The sequence below is a fragment of the Dermacentor silvarum genome, chromosome 4 (assembly GCF_013339745.2).
Source record: "Dermacentor silvarum isolate Dsil-2018 chromosome 4, BIME_Dsil_1.4, whole genome shotgun sequence".
In the NCBI taxonomy this organism is placed as follows: domain Eukaryota; kingdom Metazoa; phylum Arthropoda; class Arachnida; order Ixodida; family Ixodidae; genus Dermacentor; species Dermacentor silvarum.
In genome coordinates, this window is record NC_051157.2 from 154,352,330 (window position 1) to 154,366,516 (window position 14,187).

A 14,187-nucleotide genomic window follows, 5' to 3' on the forward strand; every position below is an offset into this window, starting at 1 on the left:
ATTGCTCGTGCCGACCGGTAACTCTCTGCGAAATCCATGGTGTCTGATTTACACTTTCATGAGCAGGACATCTAAAAGTTTTAGTGCATAATATCAATGGACAGACGGTTGAGGTGCCACGAGACTAGTGGTCACTTGCCGAGTGTGCGGTGCCGAAAGTGTTCCCGAACCTTCCCTGGTACTTGTCGAACCAAGCAAGGAAAAAACTCAAATGAAGAGTTATGTTTGGTGACCTGTTCTGGGCGATGTTAGAAGAGCTGTCAGAGAATATGCTGAGTCGTGTTGGGTGCCCCTTGCACATTCAGGAAATGAGTGCACACATCTATAAATTTTTAACAGCGGAGCTGTTTAAGCTTCTTGCTTCCCCGCGTACATGAGAGCGGCTTGTTGGGCTAGTTTTTACATGGTTATAATTGGAAAATGCCAGAAAACTTGAAAGTAGAAAAAAATAGAGAAGGAGACATAGAAAAAGTGATAGGAAGGTGGCTGGACTAACAATTGAACTTCATACATGGAAACGACGTCCCCCAAGTCCGTACTGACCATGCGCAAGGCGCAACATAACAAAGTCACGGTCATCAACTTATCTATACATGTCTGCACTGATCAAGAAATAAAAGCTCTTCCTTGGTAGGGAACACAGATGGCGCGCTTACACATTTCTCGGGACCAAGTTTATAGATTCGATAGGCTTCAATCAACTCTCTTTCCTGCTCAGTCTTAGCCTTCCCCAAGATTGAAACGTCACTGAACATGGGATAACAGCCGCACTCCTTACAATGTAGCGGAAGATTACCTCCTGTGCCTAGGGTATTAGATTGGCATGCTCACGCATCCGATCATTCACACAGCGACTGGTTGGTCCTATGTAATCTCTACCCCATTTCAAAGGAATACTGTACAGTACACATGTGTCGCACGTGCGGTAAGAATGTTATATGTATAGGGTCATGTGTTGCTCCGGTATGGTGCGGTATTTTCTTAGCGAAATTTGACAGGTCTCTTTCTGACGCCATTACCGATTACCGTTTTGCCCGTGTTTTTAGGTATGTTGATGATTTACTTGTTCCCTTAAATATCAGACGAAGTGATTGTCTCACTGACATCATTAGCAGTATCCTATCAGTTTTTCAGCATTGCTCTCGACATCTGAGTTTCACCCATGAAGCACCACAAGAAAATTCCATCAGGTTTTAACATTTGACTCTAACCTTTCATACTCAAGGCCACATTTGCTGGGCTTATAGTCAAAGAACTAAAAAGACGTTGCTACCATACCAATCCGCTCACTCGAAACTGGTCAAGCGTGGCATAGCCTTTTTGTGCTTCTTGAATGCGATGGAAGAGAGTTGTACGCATCTAATGCAAGACGCGTCAATCAGGTAATCGAGAAATCTGCGGATTACAATCAACCCCTCTATATGGCCTTCATAGATTATGAAAAGGTATTTGAATCAGTACAGATACCAGCAGTCATAGAGGCATTGCGTAATCAAGGAATACAGGAGGCATACGTGAATATCTTAGCAAACATCTACAAGGATTCCACAGCTACCTTGGTTCTCCAGAAGACAAGGAGAAAGTTACCTATCAAGAAAGGGGTCAGGCAAGGAGACACAATCTCTCCAATGCTATTCACTGCATGCTTAGAAGAAGTATTCAAGCTCTTAGACTGGGAAGGCTTAGAAGTGAGGATCAACGGCGAATATCTCAGCAACCTTCGGTTTGCAGATGACATTGTTCTATTCAGCAACAATGGAGACAAATTACAGCAAATGATTGAGGACCTTATTCGAGAAAGTGTAAGAATTGGGTTGAAGATGAATATGCAGAAGACAAAGATAAGGTTCAATAGCCTGGCAAGGGAACAAGAATTCAGGATTGCCAGTCAGCCTCTAGAGTCTGTAAAGGAGTACGTTTATCTAGGTCAATTACTCACACGACCCCTAATCACAAGAAAGAAATTTACACGCGAATAAAATTGGGTTGGAGTGCATACGGGCAGGCATTGCGAAATCCTGTCTGGGAGCTTACCACTGTCGTTGAAAAGAAAAGTGTACAATAATTGCATTCTACCGGGGCTAACATATAGGGCAGAAACTTGGAGGTTAACAAAGAAGCTCGAGAACAAGTTAAGGACCGCACAAACAGCGATGGAACGAAAAATCTTAGGACTAACGTTAAGAGACAGGAAGAGAGCGGTGTGGATCAGAGAACAAACGGGGATAGCCGATATTCTAGTTGACACTAAGCGGAAGAAATGGAGCTGGGCAGGCCATGTAATGCGTAGGATGGATAACCGGTGGACCATTAGGGTTACAGAATGGATACCAGAGAAGGGAAGCGCAGTCGAGGTAGGCAGAAAACCAGATGGGATGATGAAGTTAGGAAATTTGCCGGCGCATGTTGGAATACGCTAGCGCAAGACAGGGGTAATTGGAGATCGCAAGGAGAGGCCTTAGTCCTGCAGTAGACATAAAATATAGGCTGATGATGATGATGATGAATGCAAGACAGTGCCAAAAAATACTCCATCTCCCGCTAAAGGGAACCATGTGTGGATGCGAAGCAGCGGGAGATGGTTAGCTTGAGCGGGAGATGGTTTCGCGGCAGCGGCCCGAGCGCTCATCGCGGCGCTGCACAGGAGAGAGAATGAAACGCGCGCGCTCCGTCATTTTCATACCGCGAAACTACCGTGGCGCCCCCAGCGTAGTATGCAGCTGTCGCACCACCTGTCGTGCGCGCCACTCCGGATTCCTAGAGGAGAGAAAGGGGGGGCGTACGAGAGGATATAGAGAGGGGGAGGCGACGCGCATGCGCTGTGGGGGTGTGGCACGTGGGCGCCGCTCCGTACAGTAGAGGATTCCTAGAGGAGAGAAAGAGGGGAGCGTAGGAAAGGGGAGAGAGGGGGTGGGTACGCGCATGCGCTGTGGGGGTGTGGGACGCCGCGGGACGCAGGACGGACAAAGCCCCCGCATAAGCTGCTTCGCATCTAAAATAGTTCATCAGGAATATCAAGGGGTGAAGGCTACCAGCAGGCAGTAGGGCAGGAATCTTGTCTTTGGCAGAGGTCACAAACCGCAACGTACTGTGGCACAGAACGGTAGAGACCAGGGGCGCAATAACGTAAAATGATTCCAAACTGTTTTGATTCCAATTTCTGCAATGAGCCTCCACGATTGGTCAAAACATTTTCGGGCCACTCCCAACTTCGCCTGTCTGTGAAGGAAACCATCCGGCCGATTCCTCTGTTCTGTGCGGGCCCAAGAAGTGCAGATCCTCGAAGTTATGGATAAACGAGGTTGCTCTAGAAGAGAGGCTGAAAATATTGTAAATGAAAGAACATTTGGCTATGCAGGAGTTGCAGCTAAACAAAATACGATACTTGACTCATCTCTCACTGCAACCATAGAAAATGCTGTTCAAAAGGCCGTGGCTAAGGCAATGGATCAGTTGTTGGTAAATCTTGGTGGAAGCATCGCACAGGCTATTTCCTCGCAAATGGATACGTTAATGCGAGCCTGAATACTGGTCTATGCTCGGTAGCAAATCAACTTCTAAATTCGGGGCAGCAATCTGTCGATGGAAAGAGGGAGACAACTGTCTCGGGAGATGGCACAGAGTGCAATAGTTCCCCTACCACTCATTCTGCTTCCACCAACCACACCATTCAAGATTGCGAAATGAAAGACGCAGAACATAATGCTCGTGCTCAAAAAAGAGCTATGTCAACAATTAGTGAGGATTCTTCCTCACTTCCCCATTCGAAGTCAAAGAAATGTCAGTCGAAGTTTACATTGGAGGATAGTGCATCAAAGAAGTCCCCTTCGACAGCAGGAACTTCTTCCTCATAGGATTGTTAAAGGTTCTTCAGTGGAACAGCCGATCACTATTATCAGCTTCTGTAGATTTGTTTTCTATTATAACCAACTTAATCCAGATATAATAGTATTCAAGGAAACTTGGTTGACAACGGAGAAAAATGGCCATTTAAAATTTTACAGATCTTTTCGACTAGACCGCCCTACAAGAGGTGGTGGACTAATTAAATTTATTTCGACTAAAATATGTCATCAAGCCAAATTTTTCTTTGAATTGATGGATTCTGAGTGTGAAATTCTGGCTATAGAAGTGACTCTACCTGGATGTTTCCCTCTTTATATTGTAAATACTTATTTTCCTTCCGGTGTGCGGGACACTCGCTCTCTTGACAGTGTTCTAGCTAGCTGTGGGCGGGATGTTTTACTTACTGGGGATTTCAATTCACATCATGTTTCATGGGGTTTAAAGATAGATTCATGCGGTAAACGCTTGTGGAATTGGTCATTAGATAATAACCTTTCTTGTGTAAATTTTGGGGCAACTACATTCGTGCGTGGCAAAAATCAGTCTGCAATTGATCTCACATTCTCTAGCCGTAGTCTCTCTGTGTCTTCGTGGTCGACTGTTGATTGCACCTCTAATAGTGATCACATAACGCTGGTCTTTGAAATAGTCCGCTCTATTACAACAATGGATGAACAAGGTCGAACGTTTGTAAACTACAATACCTTTAAGCTGTCCTTGCGATCTGTGATTTCGTCACTTTCTGAGGCGTCCAATGAAGAAAAGACGAAGATTATTTCTTCAGCCCTTGAAAAATCTAGCAAGCAGTCGGAATTCAGAATTCGATCTAATAATGGTTACTCCTACAACCCTTGGTGGAATACCGACTGTTCACGCGATTATAAAAGAAGGAAAGCAGCCTGGAAAAAATTGTTATATAACCAGTATCCAAAAAATTGGAGTGAATATAAATTCTACAGAACTATATTTAAACATATAGCTTCTAAAGAAAAATACGACTATGATTGCAAACATTTCGAATATCTATCTAAATCTAAAAACAAGCGAGCGCTTTTCACTTTTCTTCGTGGCAGAAAGATTCTTCCGCGTCCGAGTAACATGGACGCGATGGTTTTCACTAGTGATGAAATGACACAAATGGTAGAAGAAATTGCAAAGGGTTTAGAAATCCGGTTCACGTCCTTGTTATCGCCATCTTCCAAGATACGCATGCGGTCCGATGATTTTACGGAGATCACTATATTAGAACTGGCCACAGCAGTGGAAAGTATGCCACATGCCGCCCCTGGTGTTGACGGAATAACCTCAAAAATGATAAACGTTTTATTCAAGGAGTCCCCAGATGATCACTTAGACGTAGTGAATTATTCTTTTCAATTTTCGTGGATACCGTCCAGTTGGAAACTCGCTAAAATTATTCCGATTGTTAAAAAATATTGGTGACGGACACACGCTTGATAATATTCGACCAATTGCTCTAACCTCCAATTTAGTGAAATTAATAGAAATAATTCTAAATTTTCGTCTTATAAAATTAGTAGAGGACAAAGAAGTGCTCAGCCCTTTCCAAATTGGCTGTAGATCTGGCTGTTTCATTTGGAACGCTCATGTGGACCTGGAAAGCCGTATAAAACTAGCACGTCGCCAGAGACAAATTGCAGCTCTAGTAACTTTAGATATATCAAAAGCTTACGATAGTGTAGAACACGAAGTTTTATTGAATCGATTAATTAACCTTGATTTCCCAAAATACATAACAAAATGGTTTAGCGAGTTTCTGACTGGCCGAAAATTTTATTGTTCTTTGAAAGGATGTTCTTCAAATAGACGTCGACAATCGCGTGGAGTTCCACAAGGAGCTGTCACGTCCCCTTTATTATTTATTATATTACTAAGCTCTATACATTGTCATAATGACATATATACATATGTCTACGCAGATGACATTGCTTTTTCTGCATCTAACATTGACATCCACTCTTTATATAATCGATTGCAAACATACATGTGCGCCATAGAAAGCTGGTTACTGAATATTCGCCTCTCCCTAAATGTCAGTAAATGCGCAATAATAGTTTTTACTTTATTAGATCCAATACATATAAACCTAACTTACCGCCTACAGAACATACCTCAGGTGGACTCGGTAAAATACCTGGGCTTAATATACGATGACCGGCTAAATTGGCGCACGCACATTGAATACATAAATACAAAAAGGAGTGGAATGCTAAGAAGGCTTTGCAACAGTCGATCAGGAATGCGGAGAGACTCTCTTGTGATGATTTATAAAATGTACATACGGCCTATTTTGGAATTCGGATGTGTTCTATATTCAAGTGCGCCGGCATACAAATTACATCCCCTTGTTCTTCTGGAACGGGAGGCTTTACGCCTGTGCCTTGGATTGCCAAAGTTCGTTGCTAACAATGTATTATACCCAGAAACACATTTACCTTCTCTTTTGTGCAGATTTCGGTTATCAACGGTCCAAACATTCTTAAAAATGTATGAATTCCCTATAAAATTACAAATAATTTTCATTTCCCAGCCTGCAATATTTTTTCAATTTTCCTGGCCCCGGTTCCACACTCCTCGGGTCGTTTTCGTGCAGGCACTTGTTGGTCCCTTAGATGTACGATTATGTGAGATCCCTCCAATTTGCAGTGAGAGAGAGAATCTCCAAATTATTTTCGACGATATATATCCAAACAACGCAAAACTCCTTTCTTACAATATATTGCTACACGCGTGTGGTATTTGGTTGTTTGAACGAGGCGCGCGGGCGCCATCACTCGAGAAAAGAAGAGGAAGAAGGAGATAGCTCGCACTGTGAATCTAACCGCTCAGCGCTGCAACCGCTGTTGTAAATACAACCTGTAAATAGTTGGTAGTCTTACTGACTCGTCCTTCGTGTAACAATATTAAATGGGCGATTAGAAAATCACTTATTGGAGTTAAAAATAAACGCCGTCATAGCGAAGAGGCCTCGCAATCAGAAGAAAAATCGGGAATTGGAATTTTCTCTTTCGCTTTCGATTGGTCGTTCTCCTTAGTACTTCCAGACTATATTCCAGTATTTCTAGCTGAGTTTCTGGCGGTTACATTGGCTCTACGAAAAGTGCACTCATCAATCTAGGAAGTTGTAATCTAGGAAGCCACTGCAAATAGTGGCTCACAAGTTTCGCGTACATTCCAATGTCTTATTCCTTCTAGCTTAAAACTAATTATATTGATATGGGTGCCTGGTCACAAAGGATTAGTTATCAATGAATTAGCTGACAGCTTATCGAGAGCTGCCCTTAGTTGTCCAATCCTTTCGATTCTTCCTGTATCAGCTTACATAACCGCGGCTAAGTTAAGGAGACGGGAAGTCATGCAAGACTCCTGGAACCTGCCATTAACAAATCTAACTGACTATCGACACCTCCTATTTCCTTGGAACAGAAAATTCTGCCATAATAGAAAACTTGAAGTCCTCTTTACCAAATTCAGATGTCGCATTCCTACATTAAACTTTTATCTGCAACGATCTGGTCTGGCGCCCTCTTCCTTGTGCTCATACTGTGGTGAAGACGAAACAATGGAACACTTCTTGCTGTCATGCCGCCGTTTTTCCTCATTAAGAAAACATGCTTTAGAAGAAAAATTTAACAGTGCTGGATTGAATATTACGATACCCAATACTCTATCTTTTGGTGCCTCTTCTCTCGGACATTGTCATAGGGATGTTGGTGCAGCTGTTGTGGGGTACATAATTAAATCAGGACGATTTCCTTGCTAAATTCTTAAATTTTACTTGAATAAATTCCTTTCGTCATTCAAAAATTTTCAAAAGTGATCCTTATTAGACTCCGATAATTGTTTTCCTTCAATCATCCGATTCTTGGCCAATCCCCCATAGTGGGTACGAGCCACTTTTGAAGGCAAGCAAGCAACCAGGCGCTGAAGGGACAGCCATGTCACCAGTCTGAGCTGCCTGGTCTGGGCTTTCGTCTCGAAGGAGCCGAGCAGTCCACCTACCCTAGGCCGGTATTCCTGGTTGAGCTAGGAGAGCGGTCCGGGCTGTCGCTGTCCCTGGGCTGAGCCTGTGCCCGGTCTGAACCTTTGCATGGTCTGGGCTTTCGTCCCGAACGAGCCGAGCTGTCCATCTACCCTAGGCCGTCGTTCCTGGGTGAGCTGGAAAAACAGGTCTGGCTGTTCGTGTGCCTGATCCGGCCTGCTCCACTGCTGGGTGGGCATATGACGCCGGAGTGTTCCGGTGCAGCCGTGCCGGGCTGACGTCCCGACCCATCTGTCACGCGAGTGGCTCGTCGTGTGCCGGGCCTCCGCTCCGGCCTCCATCCCCTGCGCCACCCGCTGCTAGAGTCATCACAGCGACTCCTCGTGATGTGAGTGTGTGGTACCGACACGCTATTACACTCCATGCGAAAGTGACGCTGTATAAGCGACACACAACTAGAAGTGAATTCCATGTGCTATCGTGTTCGTCGTCCTAGTCTCGTCTCCGTGTCATTAAAGCCTCTCTGTGTTCATTGTGCCTTCTTTGTTTGTTTGAGGCCTGGGCCCACAACATAATCATCACAATTTTGGCGAGCTTGCCAGGACTCTCAAGCGCACAGGAGGAACGATGGAGATTGAGAGGTTGTACGCTATAGGGAAAGACTTAGGAATGACAGGAGCGGAGCTGAAGCACTGGGTTGACGCAGAAATCGCGAGAGAACGGGACCAGCGCGGCCAACATCGCGAAGACGTGAAAGCGCAGGCAGAACAAGAGCCCCTACGATTGGAAGCGGAAGAACGAGTGCTAAGGCTCAAGATCGAGCTCCAGCAAAAGACTGCTGGCACACAAGGCGCGTTGAGTGACCTAGCGACGCAACAGTCGGTTACCAGGGCGGCTCCTGAGGTATTCTGTCCTCATAAGTTGATCCCCCCATTTAACGAAGACCGAGATGATTTAGACGCCTACTTACAACGTTTTGAGCGACTGGCAACAAGTCAATAATGGCCCCGGTCGAAATGGGCACTCTCCCTCAGCCTTTGCATCACAGGAGAAGCGTTGACGGTCATAGGACGACATGATTCGAATGCAGCCCTAGACTACGACCAGCTGAAGGCTACTCTCTTCCAATGGTTTCGGTGCACCGCTGAGGGATACCGAGAAAAGTTTCGAACCGCAAGGCACGAAGACCACGAGACTGGCGTGCAATATGCAGGAAGAATATCGGGCTACTTCGACCGCTGGGTCGAAATGTCCCACACTGAGAGGACCTACGACTCCCTCAGGCACGCCATGATTGCTGAACAGTTTTTGTGAAGATGTTCTGCGTCGCTGCGAGTGTTCCTTAAAGAAAGAAATTGTAAGACCCTCGCTACATTGTCGAAGAATGCCGATTGTTTTAAAGAGGCACATTACCTGACCAATCTAGGTGGCGAGAAGTTCTCCAATGAGTTCGCGTTAGACTCTGCTCGCAAGACTGCAACCCCAACGGCGGCGCCGCGGACAACTAATCGATGTTTAATTTGTGATAAAGCAGGACATAGAGCTTCGGAGTGCTGGTTCGGGACTAAAGAAAACCCTGATGGTCACGAATGGTCCGGCAGAAAGGAACAAGGTGAACTCTCGAATAGGAAAAATCAAGGACAAACTGCGTGTATGCTGGCTCCGTCGCAAACCGAAAAACCGACAGAAGAGCGTGGCGGATACGTCGTGCTTCAAGACGGCGAAAGAGTCCCAATAGTCACCGTGACGTTAATGACTCCAGACCCCAGATGTGACGGTGGAAATCTGCCAGTGGGAAGAGGCTTCCTTGAATCACAACCAGTGTCTGTCTTACGAGACACTGGCTGCAATACTGTGGTAGTGCGGCTCTCTTTGGTACGTGAGGAAAAAATGACGGGAACAAAAGGCGCAGTGTTCTTGCTTGATCGCACGATTCGGTACTTGCCGGAAGCAATAGTACATTTAGGCACGCCATTTATTACAGGCGTCGCGCGAGTTAAATGTATGCGCGACCCTTTGTATGACGTGGTACTGGGAAACATTGAGGGTGCTCGCCCCCCCGAATGACCCGACCAGTTCATGGTCTTCACAGAAAGCTTACAGCGAGAAGAAAAGTTACCCTGCCACGAGGACATCATTCATTTGATGACTTGATTCACTTCAAATGATGGAGTAATAAAACGGAATGACCTGATATTACTTAATTTACAAAATGGAGTTTATCAGTGCGAAAACCTCGTGCTGTGAATGGAGTGAAAATATATTTCCTCCGTGCACTGTAAATACAACTTACTGCCGGCATACATAACAGATATGATGCGCAACCTTTTTAACCTCCTCGGCGGCAAATCTTATTTCATCAGCGAGAACGTATTCAATTTAAAACATGAATTCATTACCAACACTTATAGATGTAGTAAAATCGGTCTTAAAATGGAGTTTTCTGCCTCAAGAGAAATCTCGTATGTAAATAGAGTAAAATCGAGGCAGGCACAGTGCGGCAGTCGCGTACTAGGCACAGTCGGGTCCTGGACGGCTCTGAAATTTTTTATTCTTTCGTGCACTTCAACTCATAGATACTACTTTGGATAATCAGCAGCCGTTTCCACAAGCATTTGGCGTCACCATGGTCGCAACGACATATCGATTTCTTCCTCAGCACGCCGCAAACGACGGAGATTCCGACCGCCTCGTCGACGACGGCATGGAGACGGTTTTAGGCCTAACATCCATCGACACCTGCTCTAGGCCGGGCAGCCGCAATTTCATTCATGAACGCCCGACAAGCCTCGTCCAGCGGAGCCAACCTCGCATCAGTCACCTCAGACGAAACGTGGTGAAACGATTTTTCGGGCGCGATGTACATAGCTAGTGGTACTCGCATTCGGAGTTGTGGCGCTTACTTGTGCTCTAATGGACGCCTTGGTCCCAGCGTGCAAGAATAATATTGTTCGAGAATGGCGGGCGATGCTGCATGAACCAGGTGAGGCTGAACGTTTTGGCTGTCGCGTTACATGTTGCACGTAGCGAAGGAGGTGCTTTAATGTTGCGCTACCGCTTTCTTTAGCAACTCGCTTCAAGTTGAGATTGCCATTAGAATACTACAATGTGGACCGATATTATGGCGAAGAAATACCGTGGGTGTGCGTGCGGGAGGAAACGGCGCGTGGGCACTTTGCTTGAGTGTATGTACACTGTAAAAATTTCCGTAATTTTACAGCAAAAACCTACGTAAAATTTACGTAGACCATTCTGTTTTATGAAAAACGGCGGGATTCTACGTAAAAAAGACGGAGGTGAGCTCCGTTTTTGAAATACGGAGAGCCGTCCGTAATTTCATGAGGAGGGCAACTGAACATGTTACTAGTGAAAAATGAACACGCAAAGAACATAACGAAAAGACACTGTCTACTCTCACTGCCAGTTACATATATCACCATAGATAACGCTGTTTGAACATTATTCGCGTGCTAGCATAGTAAACACACAAAAAGAAGCAGGTAGGGTTTGAGCGGTGGCGCTGCTTACCACCCCTTCATCGCGCCTACACGCTGGGTTGGATTCCTCCAGCACAAACAACTGTACGAGTACTCGCTATTGGCAGACGGTGGAGGTGGTGTTCCTGTCGTATTTGTGATTTCACACTAAATAGGAAGGAATCGGCGCTGGATTGTTACACAAGTAAGTGATTTAAGTGTCCTTTTTTCGTTGTTGGTGCACGTCGCGCGTGCGAAGTGCTCCGCGACGGCCGGTGATGGGCTCAATTGTGTTGTGTGAGCACGCTTTTTAACGAGATTCCTTGGCCATGAGGATTGACAAAGCGACATTGCGAGTCTGTGATAAAGGGGTGTTTCATTTGTTGTGTTGAATGCATACTCACTACAACTGAGACGTGTAGGCAGTATTAGCGGCGTTGACGCCTCTAGTAGCTCCTTTGTCGTCTAATGTGGCCGCTGGTTTACGGACGTTAGCATTCCAGTTAGCACTGTGTTGTGCTGTGTGCTCGGCGTTCCAAAATTAAGTGAAGGCGTTGTACCCGTTAGTATCTCTCTCGACGCGGTGCAACGTTATGTTACCAATATTCGGTGACGCATTGCATTACAGTGAAATTTTTAGCCATTATTATAAGCTTCGGACGCAGTGCCATGGCTGGGCGTGCATAATCGCAGTGTTCACGCCCGGGATTGGAAGATTGCTCATGCATGAAGACCTCATTGAGCATGTTCGATGTGCATGCCCCTTCATTACAATCAAATGACGGTGGAGTGTGCTTACTGCCATAACCTTCTGCCACCTGCAGTGGTAGGGAACACGGGTGTCACACGGTGCCCTTTCGTTTGTAGTAGAAGCCGAGCAATCGTGCACGATCGCAATTGAAAGTTGTCCGCGTGATACCCGTTAAGAGTCATTGCAAAGGAAACGGATTATTTTCTACCTGGCAATCTGTATTCGTTTTTTTTTTTTGACAGCTACCAGGCTGACGATTAACGTTCTGACGCAGTACGTCAGCATATCACGTATTCTGGGAGGGAGGATTGCCGCTTAAGTTCTGCCCATATGCGGCCGTAATTGTAAAACAAATGCATGCGAAAAGTAATTTTTAACTTTACCTTGACATAGAATAGTGGTGGCCAAACGTGCATTACGGACATTCCAAAGTTATATATATTCCTAACAAGTGTAAAAACAAACCAAACTATATGTCAACACTGATGTTGAAGGGAGGTTCACACTTACTGTCTCGAGTTGCATAGACTAATTTTCAGCTTACACGCATCATTGCAATAATTCTAAAATGCGTGCATGTGTTGTAAGTTACGCAGGGCAAAATTTTTGTCCGCTCATTTTTCTAATAGAAAGTGCTTCATAAAGTTTTTTTTGCAAAAAGTTAAACGAGGCCATTAGCACGTTATAAAATACTGTGAGCTATCTCACAGCAATAACAGTAACTCAGTGACGAGCTTATATGCAATAGTGTAATTGTATATAAAAATGTTTGTGCTTTGCTTTGGATGACCGGTCAGAAAGTAACTGATATCAGTATTTCATTTGCAGCTGTTGCACCAGTGAAGGATGTCTGTGTGCCGCCTTGCATTCAATTTCTCAGTCATGGGGGCCTGCTAATGTTGGTTGAATGACAATGCCTATACAAGTATAATAATTGTTGCAGATGCATCCAAAAGGTAAATGATGTTTTGTTCTTCCTGGGGCAACCAATTGGTTCAGCATGAGGACGTCGAGTTGAAAGTGGGATTGTTTCATACTTGTGTCGGTTGCACATGAGTTGTGTTCAAAAAACACTAATAGCACCAGATTTCGGGATATGAGGCAGCAGATAAAACATGCACCAATAAAAATTCTTCGTTTAGTTTGCCTCTATGAGTATGCAAAAACACCTGCATACTGACCTCTTACACTGTCATGCATGGGCTCCGTGGTAACTAAGTGTAGCCACAGTTAAGCTCACTGTTAGCCACTGCTCAGCTTACTATAATAGGCGAAGATGACTCGACGGATTTGTGTGTGACATTGGAAGGTATCATAACAAGGTAAAATATAGCTTCAGCACACAGCTGTGTCACGTGGTCAGATGACCAAAATATATGAATATTTTGAAGGGAATGAACAGCACTACTGCCAGAATGAAGTGAAGGTGAAGGGCACAGCAACACATTCCCGTTATCCTGTCTATGGCACCATTCAGTTCCTTCCTATACATGCACCAACCAGCCCAGTTCAGAACGCTCTAGCAGTTCATCTGAAATACCTTAATTTGTCTAGAAGATTAAGTGTATACACACTAGCATATGTGGGGGCTATTCTGCGAGTTTTGTATGTTTTGAACATGCGCCATGAGGATTCTTCATTGCTCAAAACTTGATATACAACTGCACAAAGCAGCATCAATAGCTACGTTGCTTCCCCATCTTGTGTCGAGGGTCTGTGCGTGTTTCCTAAGATAGTCCTTGTGTCGTCGTCCTGTTTGTCCTACATAATTGCTGCTGCAGGGCAGTAGGATGTTGTAAACAGCACCAACTGCACTTCCTATGATCTCCAGCACATACTTCTTGATGCAAACTTGTCTTGACCTGGTCCGGTTGACATTTTCGTACCTGACCAGTTTGTTGGCCCTGAAAATAAAAAGGTAGTTCCAACTCTCCCTAGCAATTTGCTTGAATTGACAGCTTCCTTTGTGTACCTATTGTATAGCAGTGATAGGCCTTGGCTTCCTTGTAGTACTCCGACTGAAGACTTCACCTATGTTCAGCTCCGTTAAATTCTTCTTGGCAACGCACGGCGAAAGGCAGTGCGAACACACTGTTAAAAGCAACCATACT